This window comes from Cynocephalus volans, chromosome 7 (assembly GCF_027409185.1).
Source record: "Cynocephalus volans isolate mCynVol1 chromosome 7, mCynVol1.pri, whole genome shotgun sequence".
In the NCBI taxonomy this organism is placed as follows: domain Eukaryota; kingdom Metazoa; phylum Chordata; class Mammalia; order Dermoptera; family Cynocephalidae; genus Cynocephalus; species Cynocephalus volans.
In genome coordinates, this window is record NC_084466.1 from 48,769,566 (window position 1) to 48,785,793 (window position 16,228).

Sequence of the window (16,228 nt, forward strand, 5' to 3'; positions counted from 1 at the left end):
TGTACAGAGAATTGGTCTAAGAGAGAATAAACATAGGCTCATGGTTATTATTAAATGGCTGAAAAGTTTAGGACCCTGGATGGGAAAAAAAAAGAATATATATATATATATATATATATATATATATATATATATATATATATATATATATATATATATATATATATATATTTATATAATATTGAAGAAAAAAGGTCTTGGGTATAGGTGTGTGATGATAAATAAGTCACATATTGTCAAAAATGCATTCAGTTGAAAAATTACAGAAAAAATTACCAAGAACTCATACTACCGACAATGCAAGTCCAGCTGCTGCTAGAGCCCAACGTTTATCACCAGGAACAGAAACCAATAGCAAGATATGGCACCATCCATTCAGGAGACAAACAGCTTGCTGGTAAAGACCAATCATTTGTTCTCAAGGAACAAATGTGTATCTGGTTATATTTATATATTTACTGCCTATACAGCCTCAGGCATCCAAGGACTTCCTTGACCTATTGGCATCAGATTATACTTAAAGTGCATAAGAGCAGACCCACCATACATTAAAAAATTAACAGGATTGTATTGTCTAATTCTGTGAAGAATGTCATTGGTATCTTGATGAGGATAACATTGAATCTGTGGATGGCTTTGGTTGTATGGACATTTTCACTATGATGATTCTTCCAATCCATGAATGAGAAATATCTTTCCATCTTTTGGTCTGCTATTTAATTTCTTTCAGCAGTGATTCATAGTTCTCATTGTAGAGATCTTTCACCTCCTTGATTAGATTTATTCTAGGTATTTTAATTTTTGGTAACTATTGTAAATGGGCTTGCTTCTTGATTTCTTTTTCTTCTAGTTTGTGGTTGGATTATAAAAACACTACTAATTTTTGTATATTGGTTTTGTACCCTGCAACCTTACTGAATTTACTTAACAGCATAAGAGTTTTTTGGTAGACTCTCTCGGCTTTTCTATATATACAACCACATCATCTGAAAGCAGGGATAATTTGACTTAGTCTTTTCCTATGTGGATGCCCTTAATTTCTTTCTCTTGTCTAATTTCTCTGAAAGTATTTCCAATACTATGTAGCAAACGTGAGTAAAAAAGGTAAAGCCAGAGGCATTACACTTCCTGACTTCAAAGTATATTACAAATCTATAGTAACCAAAACAGCATGGTACTTGCATAAAACAGGCATGCAGACAAATGAAACAGATTAGAGAACCCAGAAATCAACATACATTTTTACAGCCAACTGATCCTTGAGAAAGCTACCAAGAACATACAATGGGGAAAGAAGAGTCTCTTCAATAAATCGTGCTGGGAAAACTGTACATCCCTATGTAAAAGAATGAAACTTGATGAGTACTTTTCACCATATACTGACATCAACTCAAAATGGATTAAAGACTTAAATATAAAATCTGAAACTTTAAAACTCCTAGAAGAAAACACAGGGCAAACACACCAGGATGTATGACTGGGCAAAGACTTTATGAATAAGTCCTCAGAAACATATACAAAAAAAGAAAAAAATAAACTAATGGGATTATATCAAACTAAAAAGCTTCTGCCTAGAAAAGAAAACAATCAACAGAGTAAAATTCAAATAAGAGTAATTGTTCCAACAAAAACACACTCACATTGTCTGAAAGGACAATTTTGACTATGAATGTGTATGAAGGAGTGATAAAAATAAGTTTTGAGTGGTCCCAAATATAATCCAGCTAACTTAATACCTGCATACGAGCATCTGGTGAGTAGAAGAGCTATTATGGAAATGTGGGTCTTTTTTAATAATGTAACTCTTGGGCCGAGCCTGTGGCACACTCAGGAGAGTGTGGTGCTGGGAGCGCAGCACCGGATCCTATATAGGAATGGCCAGTGCACTCACTGGCTGAGTACCGGTCAAGAAAAAGACAAAAAAAAAAAAAAAAAAAATGTAACTCTCATTTCTCTGTTACCCTTTGGGTTATTTATAAGAGGGATGGACAATAATTTTATAGTCAGCAACAACATGTTGCATGCCTAGTATAAATTGGGCAAAATGATATTATCTGGAGACCAAAATATATATATATATATATATATATATCTTGAACCCTGATCTGTAATTTCTCAGAAACTACTTGGCTCAAGTCTTCATTTGTCAATACCTGTAGACCTCAACCTTAATTATGTACTGTTTAATGACTTGCTCACGTGCTTACTTTAGTACAATGTCTCATCTAAAGTTCCAGTCTTCTGTGTTAATCTGTCAGTGGGAAGAGTTTCAACCATAATTTTCTTACTCTTGATCACGACTCACCCATATGACCCAGTGAAACAAATTACAGTGCTCTTATTACATTGATTTGACTTCTGGGTCTTTGTAAATCTTACTTCTCTAATTAGGCTGTAAAAAGAAATTGCAATACATAGATTCATGGAATAGTATCAGGACAGGGAAATCATTTTTAACAATTTTGGAACCCAAGAGGATTTTAGAACTGTCAGTGTGATGAGTAGGGTTTAAAAATTCTATGGCTTATATTAAAATAAATAGTCTTATGACAACACAGTTTCTGCTGTAGGCATCTCAGAATCACCATAGTTTTGTATGTTAGAAATGCTGAAATATACTGAAAGTGACAAATTGTACTACCTTTTCATGTTACAATATTGAACGTTCTATTACTTTACATTTCTGAAACTACTGTCCTATTTCATGTCCTAATCATTGCAATAAACAAATTAAGGATTTGTTCTCCTCTTTCATCTGGTCACAAGATATCACATAGACATGGGCTAAGTAATGGGCAACAATGTTGGGTGTCATGGGCATCTAGGCTTCCTCCACATGTATCTGTACAGCTTTAACAGGTTCTCAAATGATCTCTGTTACTAGGAATTTGTCTTTTGTCAGATGACCTTCCTATGAAACAATATGTATTTTATTCAACTTTACTTTTTCAGAGTCACATGGATTTCTCATGTCTACTTGGTAGTTTTAAATTATCTTTAAAATGGTGGACACTTTTATTCCACAAAGTCAATATTGCATAAAAATTTATTATATGGAAAAAATAATAAAGACTTCTAATTCTGGCTATGATGGAATAATTGGTAATAGAATAACCCTCTATGTAAAAACAAACATACTACTGAACAAAATATATGTGGCAACTCCTCATAGGTATTGGTGTTGTGAGGCTGTCGCTCAGAAAAAGAACCAGAACACTCAATTGAGAATTTAAAAAGAGGGATCTTTATTAGCCGGCCGGCGATTGCTTCTCCAGATATTCTGGTAAGAAAGCAGCCCCGAGTCCAAGTTTGAGGGTTTTTTTAAAGGCAAAAAATCACATAGTCACACAGGCAAAAAATCATATAGTCATATAGTTAAAGTTATCATAGAGTCACATACTCCCTCCTGGTGAGGAGGGAGGGGGTTTGGCGAGGCCTAAGGCAAGTTCGTTACAGAAGCCAAGATGAGCCAGTTAATCACTCAGGGACAGCAAGAACTTCCCCAGGGTAGTTCCTTCCCTAGGTTGTCTGGTTACATCTGGATACAGCTCTTGGTTTTATCAGCCAGGTACAGCATTGGTGGGAAACAGCAAAGGCAGCCAAAATTTAAAATTTTCCATCTATATTTCTACTAGGGGTCCTGGGGGGTTTTCAAACAAAAAACACTTTTCAAACAGTAAAAATGGCATAACCTAAATCAATCTGCCTTGTCACGTTGGACAGTAGGTAAAATAATATTGTGATCTCTGAGAAAATGAATGAGTAACCACTGGACTATTTGCAGAGAACTAAAATATTGTGTTATTGTTTTCTAGTAAAATTTGTTTATATTACCCTACATAAATTAATCCATTAATAGCATTTAACCATGGGTATATATAAATGAGGTGTTAACCTATTTTCTAGTTTGAAAAAATATTTTAAAAACAATTGATTATTAATTATTTTAATTTATTTCATATTTTATCATAATAAAATTTGCATTTATTTTAAAATATTGATTATTTTCACCTATCCAAATGAATGCATAATTAATGATTTATCCTCAGATAGATATCCATTTCATGCTGTGAGTTAGTTTCTCTCTGAAGATACTTTAATAAAAATATTAATCAAAATCACCATATATCTGTACATATTTTACATTATAATTATGAAGATGTAACAGAGATTTTAATGACTTGGGCACACATATTATTTATGTTTACAAAAGCTATGCTAAACTTTTGTTCTTATGCAGGGTTTTTGAAAAGTTAAATAGCAAAAAACTTGTGTCAAGTTAAAGGAAAAGAACACACTACATACATTATTATTTTACAGAACAAGATACTGAGTTGCAATTTAAGCAAAAGAAGAGGTGATACTATATATTAAATCTTTTCCTATAACACATACAAAGGAATGTATTATATTTTACAACATTCATTCACAAAAATTTTAAGTATCAATCATGTGTCTGAAACTGTGGGAGAGACGGCTCATATTTGTAAACAGAACGGGAAAACGTTCCTGATTTCATGGAACTTAACTTCTGCTAATGGGAAATATGCAATTAATAAGCAAAATATATGTGATTAAATATGTTTAAAATGCTAAATACCTTGCGGGAAAAAAGAAAGAAGTGAGTTCAGATATAGTGGAGAGAGGACTAAGTTGCTATTATAAATAGGATATTGGAGATGGAATAGTGTCTGAGTCATAATAAGACATTGGAGAAAAAGATTGAAGTAAGTGATGGTTTTGGTCACCTGATTGTTTTGGCAGGAGAATTTTAAGCACAGGGAAAAATCTGTGCAAGGCCCCTAATACACAGTAAATTTGGTATGGTCAAGAATCAGCTAGAGGGCCAGGGAGGTTACAGTGTGGGAGGAACAGAAAAGTAGATGAGAACGTGCAAAAATACTGATATTTTACAAAAATATTTTATATGTGGTAATGTTTGTTGTATGTTTCACAAAGGATCTTACATAAACTTTAAGATTAGATCGTTAAAACCTAAAAGAACAAATTACTGGACTTAAGAAAAATTAGTTTCTCAGGAATAATAATGGAAGATTCAGTGTGTCTTGTTCAGTTGACAAATAACTGCAGAATCAAAAGATAATAGAGAAAATCAAGTGTCCTCATTCGGATTTTACATAGAAGAACTCCATCTTTTGTAGTTTTTGTTACAATAACGTAGCCCCTTTGGAAGCTTTTAAAAGAAGTCTATTTCATCCAGAGCACTAATAGCCCACAATGCATAACTGGTAGCGGAAGTTAGGATGTTGCTTTTTTTTCTTAAATACAAATCTCTAATCCCTCATGATATTTATAAAAGAAGAGCAACCTGATACTTGGCTTTGTAAAAATGAAAGCCCCATAACCTAAAGTAATACGTGGCTCATCACATTTGATCTGTTGAGCTATAAAAGAATATAACTTCAATATGAACATCATACAAAACCCTCACCATTTATTCTTTCGTTCCATGTGGCCACAGCTTTCAGCTCTTGAAAGCACTTCTTTCCTATTATTTTTGAAGTTGTACCTTAATTGAAAAGGCTTTCTAACTGTCCATGAATTTCCCAACTACTGTAAATCAGTTGAGAGCTTAACAGTGGAGAACTTTAAAAATGTTGCTTTGCTTTTATTTATTTCTTTATTTTTAAATTGAGCACCCAGAATAAAATAAAAACACTGTCACATAATGAATTCTCCAGGAAAAAATTATATAAATCCTTGTTTCTTAATTGATATATTTGCATGATATAATTTTTTCTATCATTTTACTTTCAAACTGCTACATTATATTTTTTCATTCAAAATATTTTAACATTTACTTGTACATATTCATGGGAATACTATGTTGTGTCAATACATGGATATATTGCACAATGATGCAGTTTATACTCTATATAAAATCCTATTCACTTAAGGTAAATAGCACTGCTTTGTACCCATTAGTCCACCCCTTCTCCTCCTAACCCTCCTGGTTACCTTAACCTTTATTCTACTCTCTACTTGTATAAAAAATGCTTTTTTTTTAGATTCCACATACGAGTGATATCATGCAGTATTTCCCTTTTTGTGCCTGACTTACTGCATGTAATGTGATGGTTTCCTGTTCCATCATGTTGCTGCAAAGACAAGATATTATTATTTTTTTTATAGGTGAGTAGTATTCCTTCATGTATATATACCATAGTTTTTTAATTCATTTATCCATTGATGGACATTTAGGTTAATTCAGCCTTTTGGCTATTGTGAACAATGCTGCAATAGGCATCTCTGGTTATATTGATTTCATTTCTAGCTGGGTAGATCTATTTTTAGTTCTCTGAGGAACCTCCTTACTGTTTTCCACAGTGGCTGTGTCAACTTACATTACCACTAGCAATGCGGGAGAGTTCCTTTTTCTCCACATCCTCACCAGCATTTGTTCATTTTTGCCTTGTTGATAATAGCCATTTTAACTGGAGTGAGATGATATCTCATTGTGGTTTTAATTTGCATTTCTCTGATGATTAGTGATTTTGAACATTTTTTCTTGTGCTTGTTGGCCACTTTTTTTTTTTTTTTTTTTCTGCTTCTGGGTTTTATTTTAGAATTCATAAAATTCCATTGTCATCCATATATAGAGCCTTTACGTATGTTTGCATATATTCTCCAAATTACAAAGTTAAGGCCAAGGGATGGATCACAGCTATGGAAACATGATATGGAAGACATTCAGCAAGAAGGAAAAGGACATGCACCCCCATCTCTTGCCAGGGCTCTCCTGAGCACCAGAGGCTGTAGGGAGGTGGAACTGGACACAGTCATTTCATAACGACCAAAAAAAGTGGAACAAGTCTGACTTCTGAACAGTTCAGGAAAAGACTTGAATCAAGACAATTAGAAGTAACTGAAGATGTGCAAAAAACTGTTGTGAGAATTCAAAATTTAGCTTTGGGGAAGGGTAGAGGTTGGATGTTATAGGAGGACATTGTAGAAAAGACATAAGGAAATGGAATAGGTCAGGATAGATACTGGAGAAAAATGGAAAAACAGGGGAAGTGAAGCAAGTTGGCGTGTTGGCCATTTACATGTCTTCTTTTCAGAAATGTCTGTCAAGTTCATTGCCCTTTTTTTAAGTGAGTGTTTTTTGTTTGTTTTTGCTGTTGAGTTGTTTGAATTCCTTACACATTCTGGATATTAGAACCTTGTCTGATGTGTAGTTTGCAAACACCTTCTCCCATTCCATAATTGTCTCATCATTTTGTTGACAGCGGCCCATGCTGTGCAGAAGCTTTTTAGTTTGATGTAGCCCCACTTATGTATTTTTACATAATTTGCCTGTGTCTTTGTAGTCTTGCTCAAAAAAGTGCTGCCAGCTCCCATTTCATGTAACATTTCCCCTGAGTCTAGTAGTTTCATAGTTTTGGGTCTTGAATTTAGGCCTTTAGTCCATTTTGAGTTGATTTTTGTGTATGGTGAGAAATAGGGGCCTAATTTCAGTCTTCTGCATGTGGATATTAAGTTTTCCAGACCGTTTGTTGAAGAGGCTATACTGTTTTCATTGTATTTTTTTGACAAAAATCACTTGGCTGTAAATATGTGAGTTTATTTCAGGGCTTTCTACTCTATTTCACTGGTCAATTTGTCTTTTTTTATGCTAGCACCATACCGTTTTGGTTACTATAGATTTATAGTGAAAGAAAGTGAGCCGAGATGCCGGGTACCATTCAAGCTTAATTAAAGGTGAAAATCTGCTGGGCTGTGCTCAGAGTGGCAGGCAGCCCAGAGCTGCCCTGAAAATGGTGGACAGCACCAGGTGTGGGGGTGGTAGAGCTTATATAGTGCACCAAGCATTGGCTGATACCATCAAGGAGGGTCATTATGCTAATGGGGTTGGGGAGGAGAACTGCTTCCTTGCAGAAGCAAAGGGGGTTTCTGTTTAAGTCAGGAGGCTTCTCATAAAGGGAAAGGGGAGGGGAGGGGCGGACGTAGGTAGCACCATTTTGTGCTTGGGCTTGTCTAAAGTGGCACTGGTTATGTTGCAGATCTATCATATAGTATGTTTTGAAGTCAGGAAGTGTGATGCCTCCACCTCTGTTGTTTTTGTTCAAGATTGCTTCAACTATATGGGGTCTTTAGAGATTCCATACATATTTTAAGATTTTTTTTTCTATTTCTGTAAATAATGTCGTTGGTGTTTTGATAGGAATTGCATTGAATGTGCAGATTGCTTTGGGTAATATGGACATTTTGATGGCATTAATTCTTTTGACCCATGAACATTGGATATCTTACCATTTATTTAGTCCTCTTAAATTTTTTCACCAGTGTTTTATGGTTTTCTTTCCTTGGTTGACATTACTCCTAGGCATTTCATTTTTTGGTAGCTATTGTGAATGGTATTACTGTCTTGATTTCTTCTTTGGCTATTTTGCATTGGAATATAGGAAGGCTATTAATTTTTGCATGTTGATTTTGTATACTGCCACGTTACTCAATTTGTGTATTATTTGTAGCAAAATTTGGTGGAGTCATTAGGGTTTTCTATTCATAGGATCATGTCATCTGCAAATAGGTATAATTTGTCTTCCTCCTTTCCAGTATCAATGCCCTTTATTGCTTTCTCTTGCCTTGCTGTGCTGTGTGGAACTTCTAGTAATACGTTATATAAGAGTGGTAAGGGTGGGCATCCTTGTCTTTTTCTTGCTCTTAGAAGAAGAGCCTCCAATTTTTGTCCATTCAGGATGATATTAGCTGTGGGTTTGTTGTATTTGACCTTTATTGTGTTGAGGTACATTCCTTACATTCCTAATTTGTTGAGTGTTTTTATCATGAAGGGGTGTTGGATTTTATCAAATACATTTTCTGCATCTATTGAAATGACTGTGTTGACGTGATGTATAATTTTTATTGATTTGCATATGTTGAACAAGCCTTGTATCCCTGGGATGTTTCTCACTTGATCATGGTGTGTGATGTTTTTAAAGTGCTGTTGGATTCTGTTTGCTAGTATTTGTTAAGGATCTTTGCATTTGTGTTTGTTAGGAATATTGGCTTGTAGTTTTCTTTATTCATTGTGTCTTGCCCAGTTTCAGTATGAAAGTAATGGGGGCCTCATAGAATGAGATTGGAAGTATTCCCTCCTCTTCAGTTTTTTGGAAGAGTTTGAGAAGAATTGATATTAGTTCTTTAAATGCTTGGTAGAACTCAGCAATAAAGGCATTTGGTCCTGGGGTGTTCCTTGTTGGAAGAATTTTTATTATTGCTTCAATCTCATTACTTATTACTTGTCTGTTAAAGTTTTCTAGTTTTTCAAGTTCAACTTTGGTAAGTTGCATGTGTCTGGGAATTTATTCATAGGTTTTCCAGGTTATTCACATATAGTTGTTCATAGTAGCATCTTAAACTGTGGTGTCAGTTTTAATGCATCCTTTTTCATATTTATTTATGTCTTCTCTATATTTTCTTTGTTAGTCTAGTTAAAGGTTTATTTTTTTTTCAAAAAAACTTTTTGTTTAATTAATCTTCTATATATATTTTTTCCCTCTAATTCATTTATTTCTGCTCTGATCTTGGTTATTTCTCTCTTTCTACTGATTTTGTGTTTGGTTTGTTGTTTTTATAGCTCCTTAAGGTGTAATGTGAGGTTGTTTATTCGGAGTCTTTCTTCTTTTTTGATGTAGGCATTTATTGCTATAAACTTCTCTCCTATTACTGCTTTTGCTGTATCTCATAGGTTCTGAAATTTTATGTTTTTATTTTTATTTGTCTCCAGGAACTTTTTAAAGTTCTTTTTGACTGCTTCTTTGGCCAATCCGATGCTTAGTAGCATTTCATTTAATTTCCACATATTCATACAATTTCTAGATTTCTAGTGTCCCTTTTGTTGTTGATTTCTAGTTTTATTCCATTGTGGTAGACAAGGTATATGATATGACTATGATTTTTTTAATTTGTTGAGACTTGTTTTGTGACTTAACATATATTCTATTCTAGAGAATGTCCCATGTGCTGCTGAGAAGAAGGTGTGTTCTTCAGCTATTGGATGAAATGTTCTATAAATGTCTGTTAGGTCAAGTCAGCACATAGTAGCTATTAATTCTAATGTTTCTTAGATAATTAATGTTCTGTCTGAATGATCTGTCCTTTGCTGAATGTGGGGTATTACACTCCCCAGCTATTATTGTGTTGGAGTACATCTCTCTTTTTTTTAGGGCCAATAATAATTGTTTTATATAACTGGTGCTCTGGAGTTGGGTGCAAACACACACACAAACATGTACACATACACATATATATATATTGAGAGAGAGAGAGAGAGAGAGAAATGTTATGTCCTCTTATTGAATTGAATCCTTCTTCATTCTGTAATGACCTTCTTTATCTTTTTTTACTTTCCTTGGCTTGAAGTATATTGTATCTTGTTGGGCGTCTCCAGAGGCTGCATGGGACCCCAACAGGTTTTTCCTTTCCCTAGAGGGTTGGGGCCAAAGGGATTGCCCTTTTCTTCCCCCCAGGACGTGGGGTGAAAAGAGATTCCAAGAGATGGGTGAGCACGCCGCTGCTTTCCCAAATAGGGAACAAACACACACACACATGCAGTGGGGGTTCTGTCAGGCAGTTCCGTTTATTGTAACACAAAAGATCATATTTATGTGCTTAGCAGGCGGGGATTTCCAAGCTTAGGCCAATCCTTGAAAAGGTCAAATGTGCATGTGCCTTGCCTCTCTATGCTTAGCCCTCCCCCTTAACTTCCCTTGGACACCACCTTTTATCCGTTTAGGCCATCTGTTGTTTTTGCTTAGAAAAAGGAAGCAGTCCTACAGTATCTGATATAAGTATAGCTACTCCTGCTCTTTTTTTTTTTTTTGTCATGAAATATCTTTTTTCCATCACTTCACTTTCAGCTGTTGTGTATTTTTATAGGTTCAGTGTGTTTCTCATAGGCAGTGTATTTTTGGTTCTTGTTTTAAAATCTTCTAAACCACTCTGTCTTTTAATTGGGGCATTTAATCCATTTACATTTAGGGTCATTGTTGATACATAGGAATTTGTTACTGCCATTTTAATTTTTTTTTTTTTGGTTCCTTTGTATATCCATTTTTTCTGGTCTTCTTCTTCCTTTGTGGTTGAGAGGTTCTCTTTAGGTATATATTTTGATTACTTGCTATTTATTTTTAGTATGTCTCTTCTAAGTTTTAGTATTTTGGTTATTGTATTAGTCCATTTGCTTTGCTTTTAACAAAATACTTGGAACTGGGTAATTTATAAAGAAAATGAAATTTATTGCTTACAGTTTCTGAGGCTGGGAAGTCCAAAGTCCATCTGGTAGTGGCAACAGTGACCTAGGGGTAGCACATGGCAAGATGGTGGAAGCAGAGAGAAAGAGACAGAGAAAGACAGACTCTCCTCTTCTTTTAAAGTGCTCATAACCATGCCCCTGACCACATTTTTAATCCACTCACTACTGCATAGTCCTACAGTCAAATCACCTTTCAATTCTCATAAGATTTCCCACCTTCTTAACAGTTATAGTGGGGACTAATTTTCCAATACATAAAACTTTGGGGACACAATTCAAGCTTCAGTGAGTTTTGGGGGGACATAATTCAATCCACTACAGTTACCATGAGGATTACAAAAAATGTTATAATCGTAAAAAATTATTTTAGACTAATAACAAGTTAACTTTAATTTCTAAGAAAAAAATGAAAACAATTCTATGCTTTAGCTTTATTCTCCCTCCCCCCACCACACACACTTTTTGACATTTTATTGTTCCCAGTTTCAACTTGGTTGTTGTTGTTATTGAAACGTAATTAATTATACATATATGGGATGTGCAGTTGAATATCAATAACTATGTACAATATATGATGATCAAATGAGGATAATTAGTATATTCATCATTAAAAAATGTAATCATTCTTTGTGACTCTACAAATTTCTTGCTAATCACCCTCCCTCTCCCCTTTCCCAGCATTAGTAACCACAGATCTGTTCTCTCCTTTTTGGAGTTCAATGCGTTATTGTGGTTGTTCTTTCTTTCTTTGTTTATTATTTATTTATTTTTAGCTTCCTCTTATGAGTGAGGACATGTGGTATTTCCCTTTCTGTTCCTGTCTTATTTCACTTAACACAGTTTTCTCTAAGTTCATCTATGTTGCTGTGAATGGCAGAATTTCATTTTTTTAATGGCTGAGTAGTATTACATTGTGTAAATATAGCACATTTTCCTTATCCATTCGTTTGTTAGTAGACATTTAATTTTGTTCCATCTCTCGGCTTTTGTAAATAGAGTTGTGATAAGCATGGTAGTGCAGGTATCATTTTGACATGATGATTTCCATTCCTTTGCGTATATACCTAGCAGCAGGATTGCTGCATTGTATAGCAGTTTTAGCCACACTTGTTTGAGGAACCTCCCTACAGTTTTCCATAATGGTTGCACTAAATTACAGTCCCAGTTACAACTTTTAAAATTGCTTATCTCATATATGATTGTTGTATATGTTATTGTCCTGGTAGATTTGTCCATTTGTCTTATTCCTATAGACATAAGTGGTTTATTCACCACCTTTGCACCACTGGAATATTCTGTACCTTCAGATGTTTTCTTGCTACTCTATAGTGTTATCTTCTTTTAGATTGGAGAGCTCCCTTTAGCATTTCTTGTAAGGCAGTTCTAGTGTTGATGAATTCCCTTAGCTTTTGTTTGCCATAAAAAGACTTTATTTCTCCTTCACATTTGAATGTTAGTTTTGCTGCATACATAATTCTTGGCTGAAAGTCTTTTTCCTTCAGCACATTAACAATGTCATCCCTGGACTGTAGGGTTTCTACTGAGATATCTGCTAAGAGACATTGGGTCTCCATTGAATATTATATGTTTCTTTTATCTTGCTGCTTTCAGTATTCTTTCTTTGTCTTTTTAAAAAATAATCTGATTATGATTTGTCTAGGGGTGTTCCTCTTTGGATTGAATTTGATTGGTGACCTCTGATCTTCCTATATCTGGATGCTGTCATCTTTCTCCATTCTTGGAAAATGTTTAGTCATTATTTCCCTGAATATGCTTTTTAAGTCTCTTCCTCTTTTTCCACTTTTGGGTATGCCACTTATGCAGAGGTTATTTCACTTGAGGGAGTTCCATATTTGCTGTGTTTCTGTTTCTTTCTTTAATTCTTTTTTTTTCTTTTTTGCCCTTTGAATTGGATAATTTCATGTATTCTATCTTCCATCTCATTGATTCTTTTCTCTGTTTGATTAAGTCTGCTGTTGGAACGTTCCATCACATTTTCCAAATCAGGTTAAATATTATTTATTTCTAGAATATCTATTTGTTGTTTTAAATTTATTTTATTCTTTTGTCAAATTTCTCATTTTGCTCCTAAATTGTTTTCCTGACATCATTTAATTTTCTATTTGTATTTTCTCCTGACTTCCCAAACATCAAGAGGGTTATTTTGAATTCTCTGTCAGACACATCATAGATTTGTTGCTTCTCTGGGTCAAATGCTGGTGCTTTGTTTGTTCCCTTTGGTGGGGACACATTTCCCTGTTCTTTCTCAGTCTTCACATCTTTACATTCTTGCCTGGGCATTTGAGAAGACTTCTAACTCTTATAGGTTTTATAGGTGTTCTTTGGTTGTGTTAGACCTTTACTGGTTATTATCAGAGCTTTGTCACTGGTCTGCTTAGTTGCTGATCTTTCCTTCTCTGGAAACTGGTTTATCTGGTCATTTAATGGGTTAACAAAGGTTTATTATAATCATACCATAATGGCAATCTTAGTCTATGGAATTTTATTATTTTTTGGCTCAGTGCCCCACAGTTAACTGTCTTTGTGTACTCATTAAAAATGTTTATTATACGCACTTCATTTGGTCTGATTGGGACAAATATTCAACCAGCTTTTGGTGAGAAGTAGAAATCAAAGGTATTTCAAGCCTCTTATTGTGTGAGTGTCATTAAGTTTGATTCATTAAGGAAAAAAATGTATATGAGTGAACAAATTTTTAACACCTCTAGTAACTTAAAATCCCTTAATTTGGTTATGTTATATATTATTTTCATTTTAATTGATACATAAAAATGCATTTCTCAATTTGTTAATCACATTTAAATTTTCAGAAGGTATTTTGAATATGTCTTCCATTTTCTTTGCTAATATATATCCTCATATGCATTTTATCCTTTTGCTATCATCTTCTATAAATTATTGAATGTTAACTTTAACTTTTTACCTACATTTTTATTCTCCAGACTTCTATTTCTAATTGGCAGTCATAAAATGGAATTAGCTCTGCTGTCTCTGGCACAACAGAACCAAGAAATTTGTAGAAAATATTGGATACCATAGTTTGCAAATACAGAAACTGGAAAAATTATTTTATATGAACAATGTATTACTCATAAAATTGATATGAATTATTGAAAAAATTGGCCTGGAATAAGAAGTACAGTGTTAAATCTTTCAGATGTTTTAAGTGTTTAAATGGAATTAATAATTATATGAAGTGATTATAGATAACACTTTATTAACTGTTTCATTTTTTGAATAAGAAAATACATTTAATTATATGATGTATATTAGAAATAAGAGTGCCCTGTTTCTTTATACTGTTAAGAACTATATTCAAGCATAGTCATTGTAGTTGAAAAAATTGTTTAAAAATTATCTTGATGAAATGAGAAAATTGTGGCTTATAAAATTAATAGCAAAGTAAATATGTAGTATAATACATTTCACTGGCATGAAATAAGTGACATTTAACATTACTTTAAATTTAGGTATTTATTGATATTCTGTTTAACTTGGTTTTCAGGATGGTATGCATTCAATTAAATGTGTCAAATGCACTGTCTTACAATGGCTACTTATTCATATTAATACAAATTACAAATGATAATTTACAGAACAATAGTGCTTAGAAATTGTATCAATGTAATTCACATTAACAGGTGAGTCTCCCCAGAGATCTACTACTTATTCCCCTCAGAGAATGAATTAAAGAGATTTGGTTACCTTCCTCAAAAAGCTATAAGCTCAGGGGAATAACTTTCATTATGAGCAAATGTTTGGAAATTTGGTATCCATTATTGAAAATTAAGGACTAAATAGATTCACTAAGGATATTAATTACGTAGACAATTAACTGTTGTTTTGGAATTGCTAAAGATAGTTTCATTAAAATAATTTTAATGAGTATATGGATGTTGTTGTCATTTTTATACATAATATGCTAGCATGGTCATTTTTTGAATTTTGGAGAAAATGTGTGAAGCTAAAAGAAATATGTTTAAATATAAATTTAAAAAGAAATTATTTGTCTTAATAAATTATTTTTAATAAGAATGTAGATGTTGCAGTTTTGAAGCATCTTGATAGCGTGGCCATTAAAACCGAAGGAAGTTTATGGCACTAAAATGAAATATTAAATTGGAATATTTTGAACAGTTTGGAGTAATAGCTTCAAAATATTTGGGTAATTATTGAGGCTGATTTCTAATCTAAATTTCAACATGTATTTAGAAATTTCTTTTTTGGCAAACAGATTATACATATTAAGGCAATTGACATTTATTTTTAGAGTAATATTTTCCACTTACTGGACTTGGAGACATCAAAACAGACTAATGTGTTTCATCATTACTAATTCTGTCTAACCAGCTGGACAGGATAAGGAGCATCCTGTTCATTTAACAATGAGACAGTTTTAACTTTCTGTGTAAGAATTTATGGATAAGTTTTGGTCTATGTGGATTTCCAGTTTTAATACTTAAGGAACATAATCACCACAAACTTTAGCTTAAAATCCATGGCTAATCCCCCTCACTGAGCAACTCAGCAAATTTTTTCTCCAGCATGATTTATCTTTCTTAACTTTTATTAGGTTTAGCATTCTATGTATTATCTACCTGCACCACGGTTTTTTTTTTTTTTTTTTTTTACAATATATTCATTTTTTCCTTTTTATTATTTTTATATTTTCTTTGTGTAAGACTCTGGCTAAGATATTTTATTATTCTTGAATCTATACACTGGAACAACTGTTCTTGATGGAAATATTAAAAGTGATTGTAGGCAAATTAAAAAGACATGTAAAAAATCTAGAATGACCTGAGAAATTAGTAGTGTAGTGTCATCAAGACTTCTCTTGCTTAAGAAAGAATGCTATGATTTGGACTGTGCCTTTATTTTGACTAATACTTTTTAAGCCTACAACTGAATCTGTCTTCAAGTTCT

The 16,228-nt window shown here is 33.4% G+C and overlaps 1 pseudogene; it reads left to right on the plus strand.

The window, feature by feature from the left end:
• Nucleotides 1-297: 297 nt before the first annotated feature.
• Nucleotides 298-16,228, plus strand: part of LOC134381627 (serine/threonine-protein kinase VRK1-like) — a 74,102-nt pseudogene continuing 58,171 nt past the window's right edge.